Source organism: Procambarus clarkii, unplaced genomic scaffold, assembly GCF_040958095.1.
Source record: "Procambarus clarkii isolate CNS0578487 unplaced genomic scaffold, FALCON_Pclarkii_2.0 HiC_scaffold_266, whole genome shotgun sequence".
NCBI lineage: Eukaryota > Metazoa > Arthropoda > Malacostraca > Decapoda > Cambaridae > Procambarus > Procambarus clarkii.
In genome coordinates this window covers 120,438-148,432 of record NW_027189299.1, presented here as the reverse complement: position 1 = coordinate 148,432, position 27,995 = coordinate 120,438, and the positions used below count along the sequence as shown (strand labels likewise).

General features: G+C 43.0%; 1 protein-coding gene and 1 long non-coding RNA gene across 3 annotated transcripts in view; one reads left to right on the top strand and one right to left on the bottom strand.

Annotated features, from left to right (window-relative positions):
* LOC138361226 (uncharacterized) overlaps nt 1-27,995 on the top strand; it is a 230,992-nt gene that overhangs the window by 120,978 nt on the left and 82,019 nt on the right. The window lies entirely within an intron of this gene.
* LOC138361225 (tripartite motif containing 13-like) overlaps nt 1-27,995 on the bottom strand; it is a 100,325-nt gene that overhangs the window by 16,941 nt on the left and 55,389 nt on the right. The window contains exon 3 of one of the 2 annotated variants that reach the window (XR_011226851.1): nt 9,711-10,188. The exons of the other annotated variant lie outside the window; for it this stretch is intronic. The gene's annotated coding sequence lies outside the window, so the exon portion shown is untranslated. Of the gene's footprint in view, nt 1-9,710; nt 10,189-27,995 lie in introns of those variants that run through there. 2 annotated transcript variants of the gene reach the window in all.

The following is a 27,995-nucleotide window of genomic DNA, read 5'->3' as shown; positions in this document are numbered from 1 at the left end:
GTGATGTACAATTTTCTTCAAGTTGGTCAAAGCATCATATGATGCGATGCACAATTTAAGGGATATATATATTTTCAACCAGTGAATGTCTTAAACAAGTGTTTCCTATACTTTTCCATTGCTTTGGGGAGGATATATAATTATTAATAATAATAATTTTCCTTTGTAAGTCATTGTGCTCCACATGTGCAGAACTGACTATTGTACTGGCAGAAATCATAAATTCATGATTGTCCTGCCCTTCAAGAAGACCTGAACAAAATAAGTGTATGAGCACCACTTGGGAAATTGAATTTAATGTGAACAAATGCCATGTTATGGAATGTGAAATAGGAGAGCATAGACCCCACACAACCTAAAAATTATATAATTACCTAAGCGTAGTTACAGGATGAGAGCTATGCTTATGATGTCCCGTCTTCCCAGCACTGTCATATAATGCTTTGAAATTACCGACGCTTTTGGCCTCCACCACCTTCTCACCTAACTTGTTCCAACCGTCTACCCCACTTGTTTGTGAAAGTGAATTTTCTTATTCACTTCTAAAAAATTTAATTTTCTTCAGCACCTTTGTTTAGTTTAAATCTATGACCTCTTGTTCTTGAAGTTCCAGGTCTCAGGAATTTTTGCCTATCAATTTTATCAATTCCCGTTACTATTTTGTACGTAGTGATCATATCGCCTCTTTTTCTTCTATCTTTTAGTTTTGGAATATTTAACCCTTTAACTGCGCAACGCGCCTGCAGGCCCACGCTTGGGGTGCACTACGCGCCTCCGGGTATTTATATTTTTCACACTCGATTTAAAAGTGGCGCGCAGTGGCGCGGGTATGGAATGGATGACTGGGAGCCCCAGTGATCGTCCGCCATCTAGAAAAAAATTCCCATCATGCCCCACCACCATTGGGAGCCCCATTTTCCAAGCAGCAACCATGTCTGACGCATCGTCAACGAGCTCCCACTCCACGGTGACCCGAGGTCATGGAAAATGACTCTTTGAGAAGATTCTCGATATTTTGTACGACGACGGTGCTATGGATGATGACCTGGACTATGATCCAGAGAAAGATCTGACACAGAGGTCTGATACGAGTGAGGAAGAGACGGAAGTGGATGATGTGGCGAGCATGTACGGTACACGCTCCTCGCTCGGCTTGTCTCACCGCCCTGGGTCAACACCGTTATCACCCAGACGCCAGTTTATTCAGTGACAGTACATGTGACGAATCTTTCTCGAGCTTCAGTGACATTGGCTCCGCTACGAGTAGTGTGGACGGCCCGAGTACTAGCAGCGGGGGTGGTACCAGGCGGGGCTTTGCTGTCTTAGTAACACGTCAAAGCAGGTGACAGCATGTCTCACAGCATGACGACAGTGGGCCCTCAACATCAGGAGTTCGTGGTAGGCCTACGGTACGAAAATCTGCCTCAGCTCCAAGCATACCCTCACGCAGCTCCAGCAGCAGTCGCAGGCGACATAGCTGTGGTTTTGGTGCTCATGGTGGTGTTGACCGTGTTGTTGGCACCAACACCAAACTCCCTGGTGTACTTGTGTAGGAGGATTGCGCCACAATTGTCCCTCAAACACCAACGTTTGATGATACCGATGTTGATGTTACAGCTTTATTCCCATATACCGGTGATGATATGGCAGACATGGAATATTTCCAGTGTGACGGTAACGCGTTGGTGTTCGGCTGTTCAAAGCTAGGGGTATGGCCTCGTCACATAGTATTAAAAAAAAATAGAAAATCTGGAACTTCGTCTGTGGTAAGGTAAGGAGAAGACACACAAAACACAAGTAAACTTTAACAATGAAATTTTAATTACGTTAAATAAACAAAACATGAATAAAATGGACAAACAAATTCGTATAATAAAATCAATCAATCAAAATAATAAGAATAATTAAATGACACAATGAAAAGTTACGTTAAGACAAAATAACAAGAAGTGCAATATACAAGTATATGAAAGGTGCTGGAATATTGGCTTTAAGCTATCACCTCTCTCAGTATACGTACGCTAAAGCTTACGTCTAGCAGGGAGAAGTGTTAACTGTGAAAGCACGGAATATTCTGAGGACTGAGGTCGTGGCGGCCGCAGACATCAAGTAGTATGGGGGGGTGAGTGCAGTTGCAGCCAGACCGGCGACCAATCAGGCGAGGAGTCGGCAGTAAGACAGGTAGTTTGGCGGTTTGAGTCTGAGCAGGTGTCCCTGGCTGCATACGTTTTGCGCTCTGGCAAACCTTGCTGGCGTTGTTGTCGTTGTTGGACATTTCTTCCATAGTAGTTTTATATATATATATAACGACGTAATTGTGGAGGGAAGAGCAGGCTCAATCTCTTGAAGGAGATTATCGTCACACCAGACATATTTTGACAATGTCTTCATGACGTATCTTGTGACCGAGACAAACACGTACACCTACACCCTCATAGACGGCGGCATATTTCCTGCCTCACGCGACGGAAAGATATGACAATCGATGAGATGTACTTGTTTCTGGCACTATGCATGATGATAAAACACTCCAAGAAAGCTGTCGTCCTGGACTATTGGAACAAAGACAGCCTTGTTCCATCACCCATCTTCAACCGGTATATGTTGCGTGATAGGTTCCTCTTGATTCTCAGGTGCCCGCATTTCGAGAACAATGCAAATGAGGTCAGACACGACAGACTGTGGAAGGTAGCAAGGAATTCAGCGACCTGCGAGGGAAGTTCAGGGATTATTTTGTACCTGGACAGAATGTCGTTATCGACGAGTTGCTTGTACTGTTCAAGGGCAGACTGGCATTCAAGCAGTACATCCCTTCCAAGCGGCACCGTTTTTGACTTAAGTTTTTCATGCTGTGCGACTGTGAGACTGGTATCGTCCTGGACATAATCTTGTATTCTGGTACAAACGTCGACATACCAGCTATAGATGAACACGGGTTCTCTGGCAGTGTCGTAAAAACCCTAATGGAACCGTTGCTGAACAGGGGGCATATACTGTTCACAGACAACTATTACACCAGCCCCTTGTTGACCAGATACCTCCTTGCCCACAACACCGGCGTATGTGGCACTGTGAAGGTCCTCAGGAAGGAAATGCCAGTGTTCGGTATAGGTATATCCGTGGGCGAGTGCCAGCTGCGCAAGTGTGACAATACACTGTCAGTGCGGTGAGAGGACAGATGCGAGGTGAATATGCTGACGACGATTCACACCGGTGCCATGTTGGACAGTGGGAAGGTCCATTTTCAGACGCACAACCCCATGTATAAGCCGGACTGTGTCATAGACAATAACGTGAACATTCGCCTCGTTGATCAATGTGACATGATGCTTGGTGGTGTGGAGTGCGTGCACAGGTCTGTGAAGTGGACGAAAAAGTTCTTCTTCCACCTAATGGATGTTGCAGTGCTCAACTGCTGCAATATGTACCTAGTGAAATCCAGCAGGAAACCGTCTATACGTACCTTCAGAGCCAGCATTGTGTCACAACTGCTGGTAAAGTATGACAGGGAGGGATGAGTAGTACCGCGCAGGGTGCAAGCAACAATGCCCCACGCAGCTCCAGACAGATTGCGGGGTAATGAAAACTTCGGGGTACACATGCTGGAGTATATGCCAGGCACAGCATCACGTGAGAAGGGTAAACGTGCATGCATAGTATGCAGGAACACTACACGCAGATCACAAAAGTGAAGATGCATCAGCATCTGGTGCGTGGAGTGTAAGGTGCCACTCTGCCCCGTTGGCTGATTTGCAGCATATCACACACTCGTGGAGTACTGAGTGTGTGTGTATAGTGTGTGATACTGTACAGTATGTATATATAATGAAAATATAATATATCAGCGTGATAAATTGGAAATAAGTGCAGGATAAGTGTACTTGTTTGTGATGCACGTAACACAGTGTCTACGGATGGTACGGATGTTTTACTGCCATAATATAGTGTACGTGTTCACCATACATTGGATCAGCACGTAAAATCTAATAAATTGTATTTGGAACTGTGCAAAAAATGAACAAAAAATATATTCACGGCAGCACGCGCATCCTGCCCCGGGCGCCCCACCGGCCCCGGGAGCTTACGAAGGCGCACGAGGAATGATGACATCATGCGCCACCTTACGGACCCCATAGCAGCCAAAGTGGGTATAATTTCAACAATCCATTGCTATACCCATATACAGGGAGGGGTTTTTGACACTTTTAGAAAAAATTAAAATTTTCCTGAGAATTTATTTCTTGCGCATTAGGTTAATTAAACAGTACTTATTCATGGAATAGTTGGTCTAGATTAAAACAATAATAGTCTCAAAAGTGAAAACAAAATTATTTGCGTATCCCACCGCAATGCACACTGCCTTAACGCTGCAACAGGATTAGTAAGTAAATACAAGGCATAACTGAAAGCTGAACAAAGTAATAAATTAATTTAGGGAAACTTAGATAAATGGTAACATGTCGTAGCTCACCCAAGCCGACAGACCGCTCTATGGCATGCGCCTACCCTGGAGGAGTAGAACAGAACAGTGAGAACGGGAGGGGAATATTATATTCTAATAATAGAATAAGACCGTAATATAAGGTACTTGCATATAAGCTGAACAAATAAAAGAAACAGTGGTAATCGTGGGAAGATTTGGTAGCTTAAAGCAAGATTAATCAAGGAATAGGATGGTATGTTAAACAGTAATGTGCATGGTATGGTTTGGATAGCGTAAAACTGTAATGTTCAAGGGATGGAATGGTTATTAAAATAGTACTAATCAAGGGAGAATGGCTAGCCTAAAGCAATAATATTCTCAAAAGTGAAACAAAATTAGTTGAGTATCCCACAGCAATGGACACTGCATTAACGCTGCAAGAGGAATAGTAAGTAAATACAAGGCATAACTGTAAGCTGAACAATGCAATAAATTAATTTAGAAACTTAAATAAAAGATAATAACATAACATAGACCACCCAAGCAGACAGACCGCTCGACGGCATGCGCCTGCGCTGGAGTAGGACAGGACAGGGGAAACAGGAGGGAACGTGTACGTGCGGGAACAACAGGCGGCTACACCGAGTGGACGAGACGTCATGGAACAAACAGGCCAGTCTACGCCGGTCAGGCCGAACTGCTGGGGCGAACATAACGTGGGACACCGGCCAGCAAACATCTGGGGACGAACAAACCGGGATACACCGGCCAGCCCAAACGACTGGGTACGAACAAGCCGGGATACACCGGCCATCCCAGACGACTGGGTACGAACAGATCGGGCTACACCGGCTAGACTAAACGTCAGTGAACCAACAAGCAGGGCTGCGCCAGCCAGACAAACAGCTGAGACGAACAAGCTGGGCTACACCAGCCAGGCAAACGACTGGGGCCAACAAGCTGAGCTACACCGGCCAGACAAACAACTGGGACGAACACGCTGGGCTTCACCAGCCAGACAAACGACTGGGACGAACACGCTGGGCTTCACCAGCCAGACAAACGACTGGGACGAACACACTGGGCTTCACCAGCCAGACAAACGACTGGGACGAACACGCTGGGCTTCAACAGCCAGACAAACGACTGGGACGAACACGCTGGGCTTCACCAGCCAGACAAACAACTGGGACGAACACGCTGGGCTTCACCAGCCAGACAAACGACTGGGACGAACACGCTGGGCTTCAACAGCCAGACAAACGACTGGGACGAACACGCTGGGCTTCACCAGCCAGACAAACAACTGGGACGAACACGCTGGGCTTCACCAGCCAGACAAACGACTGGGACGAACACGCTGGGCTTCAACAGCCAGACAAACGACTGGGACGAACACGCTGGGCTTCACCAGCCAGACAAACAACTGGGACGAACACGCTGGGCTTCACCAGCCAGACAAACGACTGGGACGAACAAGCTGGGCTTCACCAGCCAGACAAACGACTGGGACGAACAAACTGGGCTTCAACAGCAAGACAAACGACTGGGACGAACACGCTGGGCTTCACCAGCCAGACAAACGACTGGGACGAACAAACTGGGCTTCAACAGCCAGACAAACGACTGGGACGAACGAGCTAGGCTAAACCAGCCAGACAAATGTCTGGGACGAACGAGCTGGGCTACACCCGGGCTACTCCAGCCAGACAAATGTTGGGGCGAACAAGCTGAGCTACACCAGCCAGACAAACGTCTGGGACGAACGAGCTGGGCTACACCAGTCAGACAAACGTCTGGGACGAACGAGCTGGGCTACACCAGCCAGACAAACGTCTGGGACGAACGAGCTGGGCTACACCAGCCAGACAAACGTCTGGGACGAACGAGCTGGGCTACACCACCCAGACAAACGTCTGGGACGAACGAGCTGGGCTACACCAGCCAGACAAACGTCTGGGACGAACGAGCTGGGCTACACCAGTCAGACAAACGTCTGGGATGAACGAGCTGGGCTACACCAGCCAGACAAATGACACCATGACATCCTGCCATGCCAGGAGGCATGGCAGGATGTGCAGAATACCCCCATTGAAAAGCAGAGGTGCAACAGGTACTCTGAGGGAGAACTCTATCAACATCAGAGGCCCGAGACTGTTCAACACGCTTCCACTACACATAAGGGGCATAACTGGCCAACCCCTCACAGTGTTCAAGAGAGAACTGGATAAGCACCTCCAAAGGATACCTGATCAACCAGGCTGTGACTCATACGTCAGGCTGCGAGCAGCCGCGTCTAACAGCCTGGTTGATCAGTGCAGCAACCAGGAGGCCTGGTCGACGACCGGGCCGCGGGGACACTAAGCCCCGGAAGCACCTCAAGGTAACCTCAAGGCAAGGTAGGGGGGTCATATTTGGAGGCCACACAGTTAAGGGGTTAATGCCTCTTACCACTCCTCATAGCTCTTGTCCTTCTGTTCTGGGAGCCATTTAGTTGCATGTCTTTGCACCTTTTCCAGTTTGTTGATGTGCTTCTTAAGATATGGGCACCATACAACCACTGCATATTCCATTCCAGCTTTGGTTTAACAAAAGTTGTGAACAATTTCTTGAGTATCTTGCCATCCATGTATTTAAAAGCAATTTTTAAGTTAGAAAGTAGAGCATAGGCTCCTCACACAATGTTCTTTATGTGGTCCTCAGGTGACAGTTTTCTATCTAGAACCCCTCCTAGCTCTCTTTCTTTATCGATTTCTCACATTTCATAGAAGTGTCTAGATATGAAGTGGAAAAAATGCTAAAGGAGCTAAGTAAGAACAAAGCATTTGGCCCAGATGGAGTTTCACCATGGGTCCTGAGAGAATGTGCACCTGAGTTCAGCATTGCACTTCAACAGATTTTTCAGGCATCCCCATGAACAGGAGTCCTAGCAGATGTGTGGAAAAAGACTAACACAGAAGAAACGTTTGCACTACAAGGTTGATATTCACTATGCTACCTATTTCAGGCTCCCAGTTGATATTAGAGGCAGCAGCAGCACTCTACAACAGTGGCAGCAGGGAGGATCCCATCATATATAGACCTGTATCCCTATGCTACCTATTTCAGACTCCCAGTTGATATTAGAGGCAGCAGGGAGGTTCCCATCATATATAGACCTGTATCATTGACAAGTGTAATAGTCAAAATATTAGAAAAAATAATTGAAACTAAATGGGTAGAACCCTTGGAGAAAAACTATATAATAACAGACAGACAGTACAGTTTTGGATCTGGAAAATCCTGTGTAACAAATTTACTCAGTTTCTAGGATCTAGCCACAGAGATTTTATAAAAAAGATATGGTTGGGTATTTTTATTTTGGCTCTCCTAATTATTTTGGACAACATTGATTAGTATCTCCTTGAAACTGCTTTGGAGATGACCCCTAACCTATACTGGTACTTCTCATGGTCATGTTTTTTATTAACAGATTTAGGTATACCCTTAGTAAGCCATGGATTGTTTAACCTTTTAATTGTGACTTGTTTAGTTAGCATTGGACAGTGGGTATTATAGATGCTACCACAAACAATATGGTGGAAGTGTTGATAATCAAAATAGGGATTCTAAATGTAGTTATTGTCCTTGTATATAAGTCACCAGAGGCAAATCATCAGCAGTTTAAAGACAAACTAATGAAAATAGAACACTGTTTAGAAAATCTCACAAATCCAGCCCCAAACATCGTCCTGCTTGAGGACTTCAACCTACAGCATCTGAAATGGAAGACCCTAGCTAATACAGTTTTATCAGAGAGAATTCCTGGAAGTAGCCTAAATGAACAGTCACATGCAAATGACCTGCTACGAATGTGCGACAGGTTTGCCTTAAATCAGCAAATAGTTGAACCAACTAGGAAGGAGAACACGCTGGACATCATTTTCACTAATAATGATGAATTGATCAGGAACATAATGATTACAAATACCTGTGATTCAGATCACAACTTAATTGAAGTTTTGACAAGCATGGGGAATAGACCATCAAAACCAGTCTCGATTCCCAGTGGAGGAGATTTCAGCAAATTCAACTTCAATAATAAACAGATAAACTGGGAGCAAATGAACCAAGACTTCACAGAAATAAGCTGGGAATAACAGCTAGAAAATGCAAACCTGAACCAGTGCCTGAAAAAAACAAGCTCAGTAGCACTAGAAATATGCTCAAACCGCATATCCCTAAGAAAAAAACAGGAAGAAATGCAGATTGGAAAGGGAACGTCGTTCCCTCTATAGGCGAAGAAAACAAATCACGGAACAACTTGAGAGTTGCACCCTCTCTCATGAACGGCGAAGAAGGTTAGGTAGAGAAATAGAAACAATTGAACTAAAGCTACAAGAATTATACAAAACCCAGGAGAGGCAAAGAGGGCAAAAGGCCATCAGTGAAATAGAGGGAAATACAAAATATTTTTTCTCCTATGCAAAATCAAGATAAAAAACCACATCTAGCATCGGGCCCCTGCAAAAGAGATATGGAACTTTCACAGATGACAACAAAGAAATAAGCGAAATACTGAGGAAGCAGTATGCGAGCCACTAAACACACTAAAGATAGATAACGGTTATGATCTCAGCCTGCAGGAGAAACGAGTCTCCCCTTGAGAGTCGTTCTATCAGATTTGACCTAAGAGGTTAAAGAGATGTAGACCTGGATATTTATATAGTAGACATTCGATTGAATTTGACAAACGGTTTGCATGTATGGCAGTAAATAAGGATATAAATAAATGACTGGTCATGAGATGTGGAAATTTGCTGGGGGTGTGAGGCTCGCTTATAAGGACGTTGACCTCACTTCAGCACCAGAAATTGTGAGGGGGAAGTTGAGCTCCATTGGGTTCCGATTAGAGAAGAACCCCCTAGTTGATATACCTTCAAGAGGAAGTGTGCAGACGTTTCAGCTGTGGAATTAATCTGGAAATGTGTGGTCACGTGTCCTGGATGGCAGGAAGAGTTGTGAAGCCGTCCAGAAACATTTTCATGGGCAGCTGTGTGCGCGCCCTGGTCAGGCATCATCAAGTGAGCACCCTCCAAGAGACATTTTTGTGGTAGGCACAGTTTTAATCAGTTAACAGTGATTGCCTGTAGTTGGTCGTGTGCCCAGCGGCCGTAGCCAGTATTTATTGATATGTTAGGCAAATTTTATTGAAGCAGAAAGTTCAAAACGGAGAGTAAAGACGGAGGAACGCCCTTGAGGGCGGAGCGATGTTCGTCCCCTCCAAGCACTCATGGGTGACAGAGAGCTTAGCTCCTGGCGGAGTAGCTGCCTCGTGGCGGCAGGCGGAGGAACCGCTCAGCAGGCGAGGCGGAGGATGGATTCGCCCGAACGAGGGAGTCCATACTTACGGTGTTCGAGAAGCAGGGAGATGTGGGGTGAAACATTTATTGTGTGTAGTTCATTAAAGTTATATGTTTGTAGAGGAACATTTTTATTGGCGTATCAATGGGTTACAGGTTTGTTCTGAGGAAGGAGTTGATAGGAGTACTCTAAGGCCAGAGAAGAAGTTAATGGGTGGAACTCCAAGACTAGGAGTAGATGTAGTACTCTGTGGAAGAGCAAGCCCCATAATGAGGAATTGGACCTCAAATTGTGTGAAGAGGAGCAGTGAAGTGAAGTCTCACATGCTTCTGTAGAATCAGTGGTGGAGTACCACTGGAGTCCAAGGAAAACTTCATGGTGCAGCAGCCTGGAAGAGCTGTAGAGGATCCTAGTAGATGAACCTGGAAGAACCTGATGATGTCAGGGTAGTGAACTTCAGATGTGGGAAGGAAGTTCTTATTGACTACTTGTAGGGAGTTGGAAGAGTGCTTGAGTGCCATTAGCATGCAAGACGCAGTGAAAGGTGGGTGATTGATTATCATTTTTATGCCAAGGAATACTTATACTGAAGTTTAAAGAGTTACAACTGTAGGCAGGAGTACCTGCAAAGATAAATATTTTCTAGGGCTGATAGTGCCATACGTATATATATGTTCTAGGGCTGATAGTGCCATATTTATTTTACAAGGTTCAACTCATGAAGTGAGGTTGGTAGCATAAGTGGCAAGCCAGGAGTTGGGCTACCACTTGGTATAAGCAACTAATAAGAGTCCTAATGGTAGTGGTTTGTAACCAGGTTATAACATCATAAGGTGTTGAAGTTTATATACTTATATACTGTATGTGAGTGTTTTATATATGTTCTGTGTTGTTATTAAATGTTCATAATCATCAGGTGTTTGCCCTTGTCCTAGTGAGGCTTCCCAGGAAACGAGCAAGCGAGCGAGAGAGAGAGAGAGAGAGAGAGAGAGAGAGAGAGAGAGAGAGAGAGACAGAGAGAGACAGAGAGAGACAGAGAGAGACAGAGAGAGACAGAGAGAGACAGAGAGAGACAGAGAGGAGAGAGAGAGAGAGAGAGAGCACCACAGCTTTGGACAAGGTAGTACAGAATAATAATTCAGGAAAGGGGATTGGGGAGATCATACCATCTGACGGGATAGTGGGGAGTCATGGCGGCTCAAGTGGGTGTGCACACATGACAACTAGGCTGGTGTTGGAGCCACATCCCCTAGAGATGTGACGCTGAGCCCTCTCCAAAAGTAAGAAGCGTGCAGGGTGATCTCCTGATTTAAGTATAAGCACACTACAGAGGTTTTGGGTTTGGTGGGTTGTCCGGGAGAGAGAATCTATCGACTCACAACATAATATTATTATTACAACTACCACAATGTAAAATAACCCAAATGAATTTTTCATGGATATGATACCAACATCAAATCATATATCAGATGTCACCTTATCCCCACTGGATTTTGAAGAAGCCATAGACAGTATGCCTATGTACTCTGTACCAGGACCAGATTCTTGGAACCCTATATTCATCAACAAATGTAAAAAAACACTATCGCAGGTGCTTCACATTCTTTGGAGACAAAGCCTAGATACTGGCGTTAATAATGACATACTAAAAACAGGAGAAATAGCACCACTCCATAAAAAAGGAAATAAGGCACAGGTAAAAAATTACAGACCGATAGCACTAACATCACACATAAAAATCTTTGAGAGAGTGCTAAGATGTATGATCACAAAACACATGGAATCCCAGCATCTCCATAACCTCGGACAACATGGTTTCACAACAGGGCGCTCTTGCCTATCACAGTTGCTGGACCACTATGACATGGCATTAGATGCCATGAAGACAGACTAATCGCTGATGTAATTTATACAGATTTCGCAAACGCCTTCAACAAATGTGACCATGGTGTTATTGCACATAAAATGCGTTTATAAGGAATTTCTGGAAAAATAGGCAGATGGATCTACAATTTCGTGACTAACAACCCAATGTGTAATAGTCAACAAAATAAAATCCTGTCCATTGACCGTGAAGAGCTCAGTCCCCCAGGGTACTGTGCTTGCTCTAGTACTCTTTTCTCATCTTCATATCGGACATTGAGAAGGACACAATCTATAGTACCATATCATCCTTTGCAGATGACACTAGGATTTTTATGAGAGTAGACAACATAGAGGACACAGCAAACCTGCAGATGTAAATCAGGTCTTTCTAGGGGCTACAGAAAATAATATGGTGTTTAACGAAAGTAAGTTCCAGCTTATGCGCCACGGAAAATATTAAAATCTAAAAACGGAAACAATGTACAAAACACAGTCAAATCATAACATAGAATAAAAAAGCAATGTAAAGGATTTGGATTTACTTATGTCGGAAGACCTTACCTTTAAAGAACACAATAAAGAAGCCATCACAACTGCAATAAATATGATAAGTTGGATAAAAAGAACCGTTCACACTAGAGATGCTATACCAATGATGATACTCTTCAAGACGCTGGTGCTCTCTAGAGAGGAATACTTCTGCACAATGACAGCCCCTTTCAAAGCTTGTGAAATTGCTGACCTGGAGAGCATGCAGAGATTCTTTACTGCTACAATCCACTCAGTAAAACATCTAAACTATTGGGATCGACTAAAGAGCCTAAATCTGTATTCTCTTGAGCATAGGCGGGAAAGATACATAATAATTTACACCTGGAAAATAGTAAAGGGGCTGGTCCCAAACCTGCATACAGAAATAATATCATATGAGACTGGAAGGTATGGCAGGATGTCCAGAATACCCCTGTTGAAGAGCAGAGGTGCAATAGGTACTCTAAGAGAGAAATCTATTAATATCAGAGGCCCGAGACTGTTCAACAGACTTCCACTACACATAAGAGGCATAACTGGCCTACCCCTCACAATGTTCAGGAGAACTCGATAAGTACCGCCAAAGGATACCTGATCATCCAGGCTGTGACTCATAAGTCAGGCTGTGAGCAGCTGCGTCCAACAGCCTGGTTGACCAGTCCAGCAATGAGGAGGCCTGGTCGACAACCGGACCGCGGGGACGCTAAGCCCTGAAAACACCTCAAGGTAACCTCAAAGCAAGGCTCAAAGTTTTGTGAAGACATGTTTGCACTGCAAGGTTGATATTCACTATGTCACCTATTTCAGACTCCCAGTTGATATTAGAGGCAGCAGCAATACAGCTGCTTTTAGAAGTTTCATTGTGCAGCTTAAAGCTTATCTTCATTGTATCTAGAGGTGGTTTATTAATGTTGGTTAGAAGAAATATAGGGTAATTGTCTGTGGTCCTATCAGTGATTATGCCTGAGGTAAGTGGAGAAGTTATGTTAGTCCAGATGTGGTCAAGAGTAAAGGCAGTCGTTTCAGTAATTCTAAAAGGTTTAGTAATTAAGGGTATGAACAAGCAGGAATTCATACAGTTGAGGAAACTAGCAACTTGAAGGTTATCAGGCTCACAGAGGTCAATATTAACGCTTTTGCTGGCCCGGCAGGCGATCTAGCGCACACACCACAAGGAAGGCTGAGCATTGGCCGTGAGTGTGCAAACTACACTCAAATGTTTATACTGTACTCTTTTCAGCTTTCTAACCTCAATTTTCATGCTACGTCATTCATTTTGCTATCAAATTGTTCACAATATAAAGGGGAACATTTAAAACCAGTCCCATAATATTTGGACAATAAATGGAATTTTTAAAAATGCATTAATTGATGACGGCATTACCTTCATCAGGGACTGTGCATGTTTCGGTTTTATGATGTCCATACCCTCATCACGCTGCAAAACCCCTGATATTATTAGTTGGTTTTTGTTAACCCCTGGGCTGCTCTTGTGATTTTAGCCTGCAACACGTCTTATAAAAGTGTTCATTTGTGTTCCCTGATCATGGGAAAAATAGAAAATAAATTGTGACATATTTTGGCCGCAATAGGGCGAGGAAGTCTGGCAAAAGTGAGGCGTTGACAGAGTAATCGTCGGAGGCGGTCACCTCCACCCGAGCTGTCAGGTGGGAGTTGCCACAAAGGCATTATTACTGAATTATTTCAATGTCTCTGATTTTTTCTGTTTTTTTTTTTCGAGTACTATTATTCAATAGTATGTAGTGTGATATATTTATATAATAAAATGTGTGACTCATCGCTATACTCAAAAGTATTATGAGCATATTAGTCCTGCCCTAGTGACGCTCTATTACTCTCTTCATTTATCCTTATCTCAACTATGGTACTGTATTTGTGCTTGGGGTTCTACTACCCAAAATCATTTACGTCCTCTAATTACCCAACACAAAGCTGCTATCAGAACAATATCTAACTCTGGCCCCAGACAGCACTCGGTACCCTTACTCAAATCTCTGAATATGTTAGATATTAAGTCACTGCACATCGTCTCTTGTGTACTCTATATATTTAAAACTCTGAATTGTAATGTCAATCCTGACCTTCAACGATTCCTAGAAAGTTGTAGCAGAACTCATGGGCACCACACCAGAAAAAATACCTATTTTATATTCCAAGAGTTAGACTTAATCAAACTAGGAATGCTCTACAAATAAAGGGACCCAGAATGTGGAATGACCTTCCCAGTTATGTCAAAGATTGTACCTCTCTCAAGCAGTTTAAGATGAAAACTAAGTACTACTTAATTAACTCCATGTAACCTACCTTACTTCTAAATGTCAACCCATGTCATACTATTTAAAAAAAAAAAAAAATGCTGTTTATTAACCAGCTTGTATATTGGCTATTTTGTACTATGTTTCCCCCCTTTTTTTATCTTTTATTATTTTTTTTTCATTCAACACAATTTATACTTTAAGCTCAATTACTATTAAGTTTTAGTCTAAGTGTTTTTTTTCCCCCACTTCTCCTTGCCCGAAACGCTATGCGTACTAGTGGCTTTAGGTATTGTATGTACTTCCTCTGTCTTTAAATCAAACAGAATGTTTGTACTGTAACGCTGCAACTATGTATGTACTGTTCCTAAATAAATTATTATTATTATTATTACTATTATTAATATTATTATTATTATATTATTCAATTATTATGTTCATTTATATAAATAAAAATGTAAATGTTCATTTGTTCAAAATCGCTAATCTCCAGAAGTTCTTCACAGATTGCTTTGAAATTTTGACAATGTTCCATTCACAACAGAGCGTGTTTTTATATTCATACTACATAGATGTCACACTTGTAACGGGAGGAAAACATGCTTTTCTTGAAAAACTGTGTTTTTCCCATGTTTTTTTATGCGAGGGGAAATCCTCGAAACCTCTTTACCGATTGCTTTTAAATTTTGACACGACGTTGCATTTGAATAGGCGCGTGTTTTTATATACCTACTATATACATGCCTCATCTGTGACAGATAAAAACATACATTTTTTAAAAAACAGTGCCATCTGTTGCACGTAATAGCAACACACGCTATACCAAATATGTTACGATTCCATTTCAATGTTTCCGATTGCATTGATAAATTTAATTTTCATAGATTTTGATTTATTTTCATTTTCATTTAATTATTTTGTGTGACATTGCATTGGAATTGAGCTGTGTTGTTTACCATACTGTTCATTTTGTGGGTATAGTTTATTTGTTTATTTTTTTCATTGTTTTCATTTTGTTTTTTAAACTGTTATACTTATTTTTCAGTGATGGGAACATCAGTTCATTTGATGTTCCAATTTTTCTGATGGGAACATCAGATCATTTGGGAACGCATCGGACGAGGGAGTGGGAAATGTGGGGAGGACAAGGGGACAAGAGTGGGGAAGAACGAGGGTGAGGATAATGGTGGGGAGGTCGAGGGGTACGGGGGTTGTGTGGCATGGTGAGGAGAATGAGGGGATGGGGGCATGGAGAATGGTGGGGAGGCCAAGGGGACGGGGGAGTTGGGTATGGTGGGGAGGACGAGGGGACAGGGAAAGTGGGGAAGATGAGGGGACAGAGTGTGTGGAGGATGGTGGGGAGGACGAGGGGATGGGGGAGGGAGGGAGGAATGGTGGGGAGGATGAGGGGGCGGGGGAGTGGGGAATGGTTGGGAGGACGAGGGGACAGGGAAAGGGGGGGGGGGGAATAGTGGGAAGGACAGGGTGACAGGGGAGGGTTGCTGTGGCTCAGCAACGCGCATGCATTTTGAGACATCTACCTTCCTGGGTGTCAGACCTGGTCGATGGCAGACATAGAATGCTCCCAGCCACACGGGGGTTTTAATAGGCCATTGCTCCTCGTGCCTCTCTGAGGGGGCCCAGGTTCTGGCTCATGATTCCCGGTAGTCAAGACCTCTATGCACATTGACTGATGCCAGAAAGTTATACATATCCATTCAGCCTGGATAGCTCCAGGGAGCTGATGGGGCTCCCCCTAGATACTGTGTTACAGTTTTTATTTACCTTATTGTTGGAATTATGTCCATCTTGAATTCTCATGATGTTGTGAATACTGTACAGTAAATATCTACTGTGCTGTATGTTGAGTACTATAAAACAGGATATGAAACTTTTGTACACTAAAATTACTGCAACCTTAATCATAACACATTAACACTATGTACTTAAATTTAACCCTTGTTCTAACTGTACACTCCACACAGGATGTTCTTAGATGTTTGCATCAGGTTTGCTGGTGCTCGCTGCTGCTGTGTTTGCTTCAGCTGCTTCTGAGCTGGTGCTGGCTGCTGTTGTACAGGTGCTAGCTACTGTTGTGAGCGTGCTGGGTATGGCTTTGCTCGTGCTGGATACAGCTGTGCTCGTGCTGGGTACAGCTGTGCTCGTGCTGGGTACGGCTATGCTTGTGCTGGGTACGGCTGTGCTTGTACTGGGTACAGCTATGCTCGTGCTGGGTACCGCTATGCTCGTGCTGGGTACCGCTATGCTCGTGCTGGGTATAGCTATGCTCGTGCCGGGTACAGCTGTGCTCGTGCTGGGTACTGCTATGCTCGTGCTGGGTACCGCTATGCTCGTGCTGGGTACAGCTGTGCTTGTACTAGGTATGGCTGTGCTTGTGCTGGGTACAGCTATGCTCGTGATGGATACAGCTGTGCTTGTACTAGGTATGGCTGTGCTCGTGCTGGGTACAGCTATGCTCGTGATGGGTACAGCTGTGCTTGTACTAGGTATGGCTGTGCTCGTGCTGGGTACAGCTATGCTCGTGATGGGTACAGCTGTGCTTGTACTAGGTATGGCTGTGCTCATGCTGGGTACAGCTGTGCTCGTAATAGGTATGGCTGTGCTCATGCTGGGTATGGCTGTGCTGGTTGATTTTCTGCCTCTAGTTCTTGCAAAATATTGATTCATTTTCAGCACTAATAAGGCACTATTAGCAAGCCACTGAGACATCTTGTTGTATAACAATACAGCTGTAGTAAAAAAAATGGTAAATTCCACAATTATTCTTCCACCGGGGGACAAATACATCACTCGCAGACCAAGCTAATGGCACTGGGTGCCTACTGAATGAACGCAGACTTGGTCTATACACCCTACAGTAGGCTGGTGTTCAAGCCAGATCCAGTAACATAAATTTCTCTCAAATATTGTATTTACATCAAATTATATGCTTTTGGGTTATATATTTAGTTTAGTGACATTATTACAATAATAAGCGCTAAAAAAAAATACTTATTTCAGAACTGATTTTTTAATTTTATTATTTCGAAGCCATGAGTCACTGAAATGTGGCGACGAAATCGAACAAAATACGCATGGTGGTGTGCACACGGATTAGACCCGTCCACTCGTGCTAGAGTTGTTGTGCCAATAACATTAATAATTTCTCAAATAGCAGATATCTATTACAGTACAGATATCACTGTAATGGCAGATATCAGATACAGTACATTTTTTTGTTTTATTTAGTTTAGTTTAATTAGGATAATAAAGAGCTATTAGAGCACCAGTTTTAGAAATGATTTATCAATCTGAAACTTTCAAAGTCATGGGGCACTGAACTATGACGACACAGATGAGAGCGAGCGAAACTTCACTATAAAGTGAGGTTTACAGTACAGTATTCCCTTATCTGTCCACCCTCACTCATATTGTTTCATCACAGAAAATGTATATATGAAGATTTCAACATATTAGCTAGCTATTCATGCTTCAGCCTTTAAAGTATGTACTGTAATCTACAAAGATACGTGCGCCACAAATCAGTGAATGAAAATCATGGAAACACAGACGTTCACTTGTGTGGACCACTCTGGCTGGTGTTTGGTTAATATGCTTCACTTGTTGTGTGGACCATTCTGGCTGGTGTTTGGTTCATATGGTTCCCTTGTTGTGTGGTCCACTTGTGTGATCCAACTTGTAATATGAAGGAATTATTAATTATAACCTGTGATAAAATGGGAAAGTTTTTCACCAGTCTGTAAACTCTGTCCCAACATCGTAAGCTTGTGGACCACTTGTCCACGTGTGTGATCCAACTTGTCATATGAAGGAATTATTAATTGTAATCTGAGATAGAATGGGAAAGTTTTCCACCAGTCAGTGAACTCTGACCCAACATCTTAAGCAAATCCGCACATCCCGCCGCTTCAGCGAACCAGAGTACGCCGAACCGGGTGAATAAATCCAGCCTGAGAAGTGTGCGACCTAGCCAGAGATACGGCAAATTCAGGTACATTGAATTGAGGTTGTACTGTACTTGTCTTCTTTGTGCATTGAACAGGTGTTTGCATCTTTATTCCTGATTGCCAGTAAATAGGAGGTGTTATCATTATTATCAGTATCAGTTGCCCCCCATCAAGAACGCATTTACTTTTTGAAAATTCGTTAAAAACCTATTTCTTGACATATTCGGATGAAATTTTCACGACGCTGATGCCAAATAACGGGAGATTTGTTTAAAAATTTTCACTATATTTCAAATATGGAGAAATCTCCACTGTCACCGGGCCCCTTAAGTTTGTTGGCTAGTATTACATTTCTAAGATTAGAGTTGAATTCAGCAACATCAGTGTTAGGCATTCTGTAACTGCTCCCATAGTCAAGTCAGCCTTGGTACCCTTGACTCTGAAACGGGCAAATATATACTCGCCACAGGTGTCTCTAGTTTGAATTACTTTTAAGGAAGTCAGTTTTTGGTGGTAGTACTGTAGTACCACCTCTTTGGATTGGCCAACAGTTATGAATTGCCAAGTAGTTTGTTATGTTAAAGAGTTTGTTGTATCCTCTGTCAACCACGTTTCATTAACCCTTAAACCGCTAAGGGCTATTGGCTTGCAACACCACCAGGCACCACAAAAAAAAATCCAAATTGTTTTTCGTTTTATAAAGGTGTTCATTTATGTTCCCTGATCACTGCAAAAATAATAATAAAATCGTAGGTGACATACAGTGCATCCTCACTCTAAAAAACCCCGCTCTAGCAAATTCCCAGAAGATCCAAACAAATTGAATTCGTTACTAAATGTTCAGTAGAACATATAAAATGTTCGATTAAGCGAGGAATATTAGTCCAAGTGGTCACCGAGACCGAGCGTCAGAGGAGGTCTTCATCAACTATGATTCAAAGTGTAAACAGTTATACAGTGTTTTATTATGCTTACCCATTGTTTCCTGGGAGAAATGGTTGAAGGATGATAAAATTGTGTCAGGAGTCATTGGTGAGAATTGTTGTCAGGGGGCAAGTGGTATGAATAGTTAGGGCTTATTGTTAGGGGGCAGGAGGTGTAAGTTATTCTCATGGAAGGGAGGTTGTCAGTGGGGGAAGTTGTCAGGGAAGATGGAGTAACAGTGGTGTCAGGGGAGGCAGGTTGTGTCAGTGGTGGAAGTTGTCAGGGAAGATGGAGTAACAGTGGTGTCAGGGGAGGCAGGTTGTGTCAGTGGGGGAAGTTGTCAGGGAAGATGGAGTAACAGTGGTGTCAGGGGAGGCAGGTTGTGTCAGTGGGGGAAGTTGTCAGGGAAGATGGAGTAATAGTGGTGTCAGGGGAGGCAGGTTGTGTCAGTGGGGGAAGTTGTCAGGGAAGATGGAGTAACTGTGGTGTCAGGGAAGGCAGGTTGTGTCAGTGGGGGAAGTTGTCAGGGAAGACAGAGTAATAGTGGTGTCAGGGGAGGCAGGTTGTGTCAGTGGGGGAAGTTGTCAGGGAAGATGGAGTAACAGTGGTGTCAGGGGAGGCAGGTTGTGTCAGTGGGGGAAGTTGTCAGGGAAGATGGAGTAACAGTGGTGTCAGGGAAGGCAGGTTGTGTCAGTGGGGGAAGTTGTCAGGGAAGATGGAGTAACAGTGGTGTCAGGGAAGGCAGGTTGTGTCAGTGGGGGAAGTTGTCAGGGAAGATGGAGTAACAGTGGTGTCAGGGGAGGCAGGTTGTGTCAGTGGAGAGCTCTGGCCAGAGTTATCATCTAAATGGCAACAAGTGGCTGGCGCCTCCATGCTCCACCTTGATAGTTCACTCACTGTCCGTTTTTCATCAAATTAGCCGAGAAAATGTTACCATTTCAGTTGTTTGTAACACACAGCTCTACCATATTCCATAGTCAAAATGAAGAATTAATAATAAATGGCGGTGTCAGTGGTGAGAGAGATGCATTGGGGGGGGGGGGGTAAAAAAGAAGCTAGCCTCTACACAGTCAACATTATCTGAGACGGGTCAAGGTCTGGGTCTGAGGTGTGGCCTGAGGCCTGGTCTGAGGTCTGGCCTGAGGCCTGGTCTGAGGTCTATCCTGAGGCCTTGTCTGAGGTCTATCCTGAGGAATAATCTGAGACCTGGTCTGAGGTCTGGCTTAAGGTCTGGGCTGAGGTCTGGCCTGAGGCCAGCTCTGTGGCCTGCTCTGAGGCCTGGCCTGAGATCTGGCCTGAGGCCTGGTCTGAGAGCCTGGCCTGAGGTCTGGCCTGAGAGCCTGGTCTGAGGTCTGGCCTGAGGCCTGGCCTGAGGTCTGGCCCGAAGCCTGGTCTGAGGTCTGGCCTGAGGTCTGGGCTGGTCTGACCCGAGGCCTGGTCTGGTCTGGCCGAGGCCTGGTCTGGTCTGGCCGAGGCCTGGCCTGAGGTCTGGCCTGAGGCCTGGCCTAAGGCATGGCCTGAGGTCTGAGGTCTGATCTGAGGTCTGGCCTGAGGCCTGGTCTGAAGTTTGGCCTGAGGTCTGGCCTGCTTGATGGGGTTCTGGGAGTTCTTCTACTCCCCAAGCCCAGCCCGAGGCCAGGCTTGACTTTTAAGAGTTTGGTCCACTAGGCTGTTGCTTGGAGCGGCCCGCAGGCCCACATACCCAACACAGCCGAGTTGGTCCAGCACTCCTTGGAGGAAGCAATCTAGTTTCCTCTTGAAGATGTCCACAATTGTTCCGGCAATATTTCTTATGCCCGCTGGGAAAACGGACAACCGCAGACCTCTGATGTTTATACAGTGTTCTCTGATTGTGCCTATGGCACCTCTGCTCTTCACTGGTTCTATTCTGCATTTTCTTCCATATCGTTCACTCCAGTATGTTGTTATTTTACTGTGTAAATTTGGGACCTGGCACTGTTAGGAAATTTCCAACACTGAATACAACACTGTTGCAGTCTCATTAATTATTACTAATTCTACTAATCATTGTAGTAAGTAAAATTAACACAACGTAGAATTCACATGTACTAATAATTACATCTGTACAATAGGCTAGAATTCTTACGTCACCCGACGCCAGTATTGCGTCAGATTTCATTGTAATAAACACATTTATATCCAATGTGCCTGAGAATTGAATTCGATTCTCTATAACAAACGGTGTTCTGTGTGATAATTAATTACAGATAAACTGACCTCCAACTAAAGCCAAATAGAGAGTTTATAGTTATAGCAGATATCTAGTAATAAAAATTAACGTCACGCGTGAATGCCATGGAGAGACATTAATTCTTCTCCATTATACATTTACTATCAAAGCACTGGCAAATAATAATATTTAACTCTTCCAAATAATAAACCCGTCCTAACCCGAGCATTTTAAGCGCAACCGCGAGAAATGATGATATCCATAACAATAATTTGGTTAATAAACGCGGGACGCGGGCGGTGCGGGAGAGGACGCCAGTCCACGTGTTGAAACGCTCCCGAGCGGACCTGTTCGCGTGTTGCTCACGAGGAGACGCCATTACCCAGTCATCAGGGTAAACTCTATCCATTCTCCAGAAGAAAGTCGCCACTGTGAGGCGTGAAGAGCCTTGCAGACAATACCTTCACCTGGTGTCAGTGTCATTCACAGAACCTGCTAAATTTTGGTTCTTTGTGACTCCACGTGACCGGCCAGTGAAGCGCGTCATTATCCAGGATAGGCTAAGCCAGAGCCTGGGACGCGAATTTCAGCAAGCCTAAACTTACACAGTGCCCATATTAGCTAAGTATCTTATCCTTATTTGATGCATCTGATAGGGTGTAGACTTATAGCTGGGTAGCTTGTTGTGACGACGTATAACAATAATAAATCACAGGTCATTATCCTTCATTACCATTAATATTAATTTATTGAGCATAGAAATCCAGTAGTTTAATTTGTTGCTACTGTAAACATTTATTTTGCAGCGTGTGAGAAGAATTCTCCGAGCTGCCCTTTCCCATGTTAATCAACTCCTAGTGTTCCATGCCGAGTCCAAGAGAATCAGAGGAAGCGTCGTGACTAACTTCTAAGGAATCGTCATTAAGCTAAGATTCCTTTGTATTCCTCTAAATTATTATCTGTACTCTTTTACATGCAGAACTCTGTTTATTGGATTAACATGTGTTTATTATGATTATTATTATTATGTTCATAATCTATGTTCCCATTAATGATAACGATAATGATTTGATAAGTATTCATAGGATTAGATTATTATACATTGGATTAGTGAACGAGCCACACTAGTTCCTGGACGTACTGAGTTCCAGTAATACCCCCCCAATGTAGGTGTTTGAGGGTTTGATCCATTTAATTATACAGCCCATTAATTATTTCTATGATCATATTCTCTAGTATTTTATCCATAGTTACTGGTTCATCTAGGAATTATCTAATGATCATAATTTCTCAGTTTCCCTCTTTACTTTAAAAGCGTGTGGTCTTTCGTAATTTAATTTACTATATTAATATTTAAATAATTAGATTCAAGCCCCAAATGTCCCACATTATGGTCCTTATCGAACCGGATAGGCATTAAATTTATAATTACAAATATTAATCATTAATAACTAATCCTTGTGTGACATAAGCTAGACTAACTATTTAATTAATTGTGTCAACTAACAGTGTAACACATCAGTTAGTCTAAATCACACTAACATATTGCTACTTTCACCTCGTGTATAAGGTAGCTTTAGTGGGTCATAGCCAATTACCCACAACACTTAGACCTATACCTCACACAGAGGTGAGAATCTTTAGGTCACCAGGAGCAACAGCTCATAACTTTTATAACAATTCCACACTAACACCTGCGTTAGAGTGGCCTCACCATCTAACCATTATATACTTAGGTGGTAATGACATCCATCCCACTCGTCATCCAGCTGAGGTGATCAAACACCTCAAAGCCATAATTTCTTCTTTCAAGCTCATCAGTAAATTGGTAGTATTCACATTAGTGGAACCTCGCCAACCAAGTCAAGATAATCGTTGGGGAGTAACCCCAGAATACTACCAGAGAGCTGCTAAGTACATAAATTTCAGGCTGAAAAAACGAGTGAGATTGGATGCCACATATATCCAATTTACAGCCAGACCTTATAGACAGAACCTGACCAGAGATGGTGTACACTTGTCAGGTGAGTCTAGGTTGCCTGTGGTTGACAAGTTAATTAACACCATCAACCATCACAAACGGCTGTGGCTAGCAAGCCCAACTTAACTGTACATAATTGTTTCACCTGTGTGTGCAAGTGCACTCTTATAAAACAAAAAAAACAAACAAAAATACAGCACAACTATATTCACCTTACTACACCACAATAATCTTTACCAATCTTATTAGGTAGAATTTAGGCTGAGATTGTGCTGAATTTGGTACAAGCCTAGACCAATTAAATTTATAGTTCTTAGTTAGGAACTATTACGACTAGACCTGAGCTAGTCAGTAGTATATGTATTATACTATTTGTGCTGACCCTAAACAGGGTGGGATTAATTTTTGAGATAACTCTGATTGGAGTGTCTCCATAATATTTATCTTGTATGCATTATTTTGTGTATCTATTTTGTGTATTGCTGGATAATCTCCATTAACTCTGATGGTGATATAGAAGAGCTAACCGGAGGAGAACTAATGGTGAAGTTCAGACAGTGCACAAAATATCTAGCTATTTGTTGTTAGGTAGGTAGGTACATTCAACCTCAAGTGAGGTAAAGTATAAATAGCCACCTTAAATTAGGCTATATTTAATGTTACTTGTCCACTAATGAACAAGTACCCAAGCTTCATTAGTAATACATATACTAATCCCATGAAGTTTGGACCTAAGCCCAACATGGCTACTCCTGAGCAATTAAGGAGAACCTACATTGGCCTTAAAGGTCATTAGACCAGATTAATTAACAAGGCTGAGGGCTTAACTAAAGATACTCCCATTGACTCTTATCACTTAGAGACATCAGTTAGAGTGGCTGATCTGAAATTTGATCAAGTCAAATCTGCAGGTAAATCTTATCTTGATCTGCTAAATACTGTAGAAATCGATCCTGAGGAAGTAAGTCAAATTGTAGACGACCTCTCCCAGTATGAAGATGAGACCCAAGATATAATTATCAGGCTATCTAAATTAGCCAAACAATCTGGATCCAATGCCAGTAACACAGGGTCTCACTTCAATAATCAACTACCAGAGGTTCGTTTACCTACTTTAGACTTACCAACATTTTCAGGATTAGATACAGAAAATTGGGACAATTTTTGGACTTCCTTTGAAGTTCACATCCATAAGAAACCGTCTCTAGACAAGGTTTCTAAATTTTCATACCTACGTAGTCTTCTCAAAGGAGAGGCTAAAAAGGTCATACATAACCTCACTCTTGATGAGAGTAATTATGAGGAAGCTATAAAACTCTTGAAGTTGAACTATTGCAACAAAGAGTTAAGTATAGTTACCCTCTATTATCAATTGCTAGATCTGAATGCACCAAATAGTAGACCAGAGTCACTTCAAAGCTTCAGACTAGAAGTAGAGTCTCTAGTAAAGGCCCTAGGTACTAAAGTTAATATACCTGCTTCAGAACGGTCTATCAAGTTACTATTGCAGAGGAAATTACCTCGAAATGTCTTGACAGAGCTCTGCTCACATTATAATACCGAGTTTCTCACTCTTGACCAAATATTCGAGGGATTGAGGATAACGGTTAACAGGTTGAAGACTCGTGATAAAATTAAGCCTGAGTCTAAACCCACTAATACTGATACTTCAGTCCAACCTAAACAGTCTCTGAGTAAGTCTAATAAATATAAACCCAAAGCTACTACATCCACTGGGAAAAGAAGTGGAAATGTAGGTACATATTCAGTGTCTCCTTCTGAGATAACCAATGACTTGTCTACTAAAGAGACTAAGTCTATCAACCAGAGAAGGTGTCTGTTCTGCAATCAAGGACACACCACTTACCAATGCTCTGTTTATCCTACTTATAAGGTTAGGGTTAAAAGGTTGCAAGAGTTGCACAAGTGCACCAAGTGCATGGGCTCTCATGATCCCAAGAAATGTGCAGTGCAGCTACGTTCCTGCAACCGATGTAACCAAGGTGTACACCACTACGCCTTATGTAGAAAATCTTCTACACCAACCATGACCACTGGGGAGAGTTCCACGAATTCTACCGCAGTGCAATATTGCAAAGTGCATCAAGAAGTAAATGTACTTGCTACTGAGTCAGGCAATAATACTACTCTGCCTACAGCTCAACTTAAACTAATAAACCGAAGATCTAGAATTAACACTAGAGGTCTTTTTGACCAAGGTTCACAGAAAACCTTCATTACACAACAGTTGGTAGATGAGTTAAATTTAAAACCTGCCAAAAGTGTGAGGTTAAATATTTCTGGTTTCTTGTCAAATAGTGGACCTCGTGACTACAAGGTAGTTAAAGTATTAGTAAGACTCGGATCTTCTACTAGTCCAATACAAGCGGTAGTAGTAGATAAACTTCCTACAGACTTGCAGGTCACAGGATTAGCTCGCACTGCGAGACATCTTAAACGAAACCGCATGAGGCTAGCAGATTATAAAATAAATTCTGACTGCCTCACAGATGTTGGAATACTTATAGGCGCGGATCATTATTACAAGTTTATAACTGGATGCACTAGACAACACGGAATGAATTTGTTGTCGTCCGCGGGAGGCAAATTGCTTACAGGACCGGTGCTTTTCAGACAAGGTCCAGCGTCCACAAACCAACAATCTAATAATATAATAGTGGCGTGACTAGGCTTGGAACAGTCACCCCCTACGTTTCAGGGAAATATCTGAGGATATTGAGTCTGACCCACCAATACATCGTTTGTGGGATTTAGACACTTTAGGCATTATCCCTGAACAGCCAAGTCCTGATGATACGTGGACTTACCAGCAATACCTGGATACAGTTGTCTATGCAAATAAACAATACTGGGTAAGACTCCCATGGAAGTTGGATCATCCACAACTTCCAGTTAATTATTTTATGGCAGCCTCACAATTGCAGTCTCAATTAACACGACTACAGAAGCAGCCAGACAAACTGAACATGTATCATCAACTTATCCAACAACAACTTAACAGTAAATTTATTGAAGTTGTTGAACACGATGACCGAAAAATAGGTCATTATTTACCTCATCACGCTGTGGTGAAAGACTCATTGACAACACCTCTTCGTATTGTCTTTAACTGCAGTGCTAAAGTAAAGCCAAGCAGTGTGTCTTTAAATGAATGTCTCCGAACAGGACCTAGCCTAACACAAAGGCTACATGATGTGCTGTTACGATTTCGCACAGGCATTTTTGCCTATACTGCTGATATTAGCAAAGCTTTCCTCCGAGTAGGTTTGCAGGAGGAAGATCGTAACTACACAAAATTCCTCTGGATTAAGGATCCACTGGATCCTAACAGTGAAGTAATCACCTATCGTTTTGCCTCAGTATTATTTGGAGCTACGTCCTCACCGTTTCTTTTGCAAGCAACATTAGACACGCATTTGAGGAAATCAAACAGCCCTTATAAGGCAGACATTAGCGACAACTTGTATGTCGACAATTTCCAGGGGACAACTAATGATCAAGCTGATCTGGTAGAAATCTACCAAGAGGCTAACCGTGAACTATTAGGAGCCAATATGCCACTACAGTCATGGGCCTCAAACAACAAACTGCTCAACCAGGTAATCGAGAAAGAATTTCCAGATTATCAGGTACCCAGTCAATTAAAGGTTCTAGGCGTGGAATGGAACACCAGTACTGACGAGATGAATGTCAAGTCAGTACAAACTGATAATTCAACCCTTACCATGAGAACACTGCTCTCGTTTGTCAGTCAACCATTTGACCCTTTAGGCCTACTTAGTCCTATATTAATAAGGGGCAAACTCCTAATGCAGGAGTGCTGGCAGAAACATATGGGATGGGATGATCCGTTACCAAGTGAGTTACAAGCTAAATGGCAAATACTCTCAACGGATTTTAATCAGTTAGGCGTTTTGAAATTTCCTCGTAATGCTTCAGGACCAAACTTACCCACCAATTTGCACGTTTTCTGCGATGCCTCTGGCAAAGCATACGGCGCAGTAGCCTATTTAGTTAATAGTGCACAATCAATTTTGCTCACATCTAAAGCAAGAGTTGCTCCCATTAAGAAGAGATCTTTGCCTCAAATGGAGTTGACTGCATTGCTGGTGGGAGTAAGATTAGCTCATTGCCTGGCAAAGACACTCAATAATATCCACTTTGGTGAGATTGTAGTGTGGTCAGACAACGAGGCAGTCTTACAATGGGTAAGAAACAACAACAACAAAACTCCCTACGTCAGTAATCGTGTCAGGGAGATTCATGAGTTATCTGCTGGATATAAATTCAGACATGTTCCTACTAAGGACAATCCTGCAGATTATTTATCTCGAGGATTAACACTAAAACAACTTATCAAGTCTTCGCTGTGGTTCAATGGACCTTCATGGCTTGTTGGTGGTCAGTGGTCCAAACAAAAGCCACAAGTCATAGTGACCAATATCACCACTCCCATGAAAGAACCAGAACC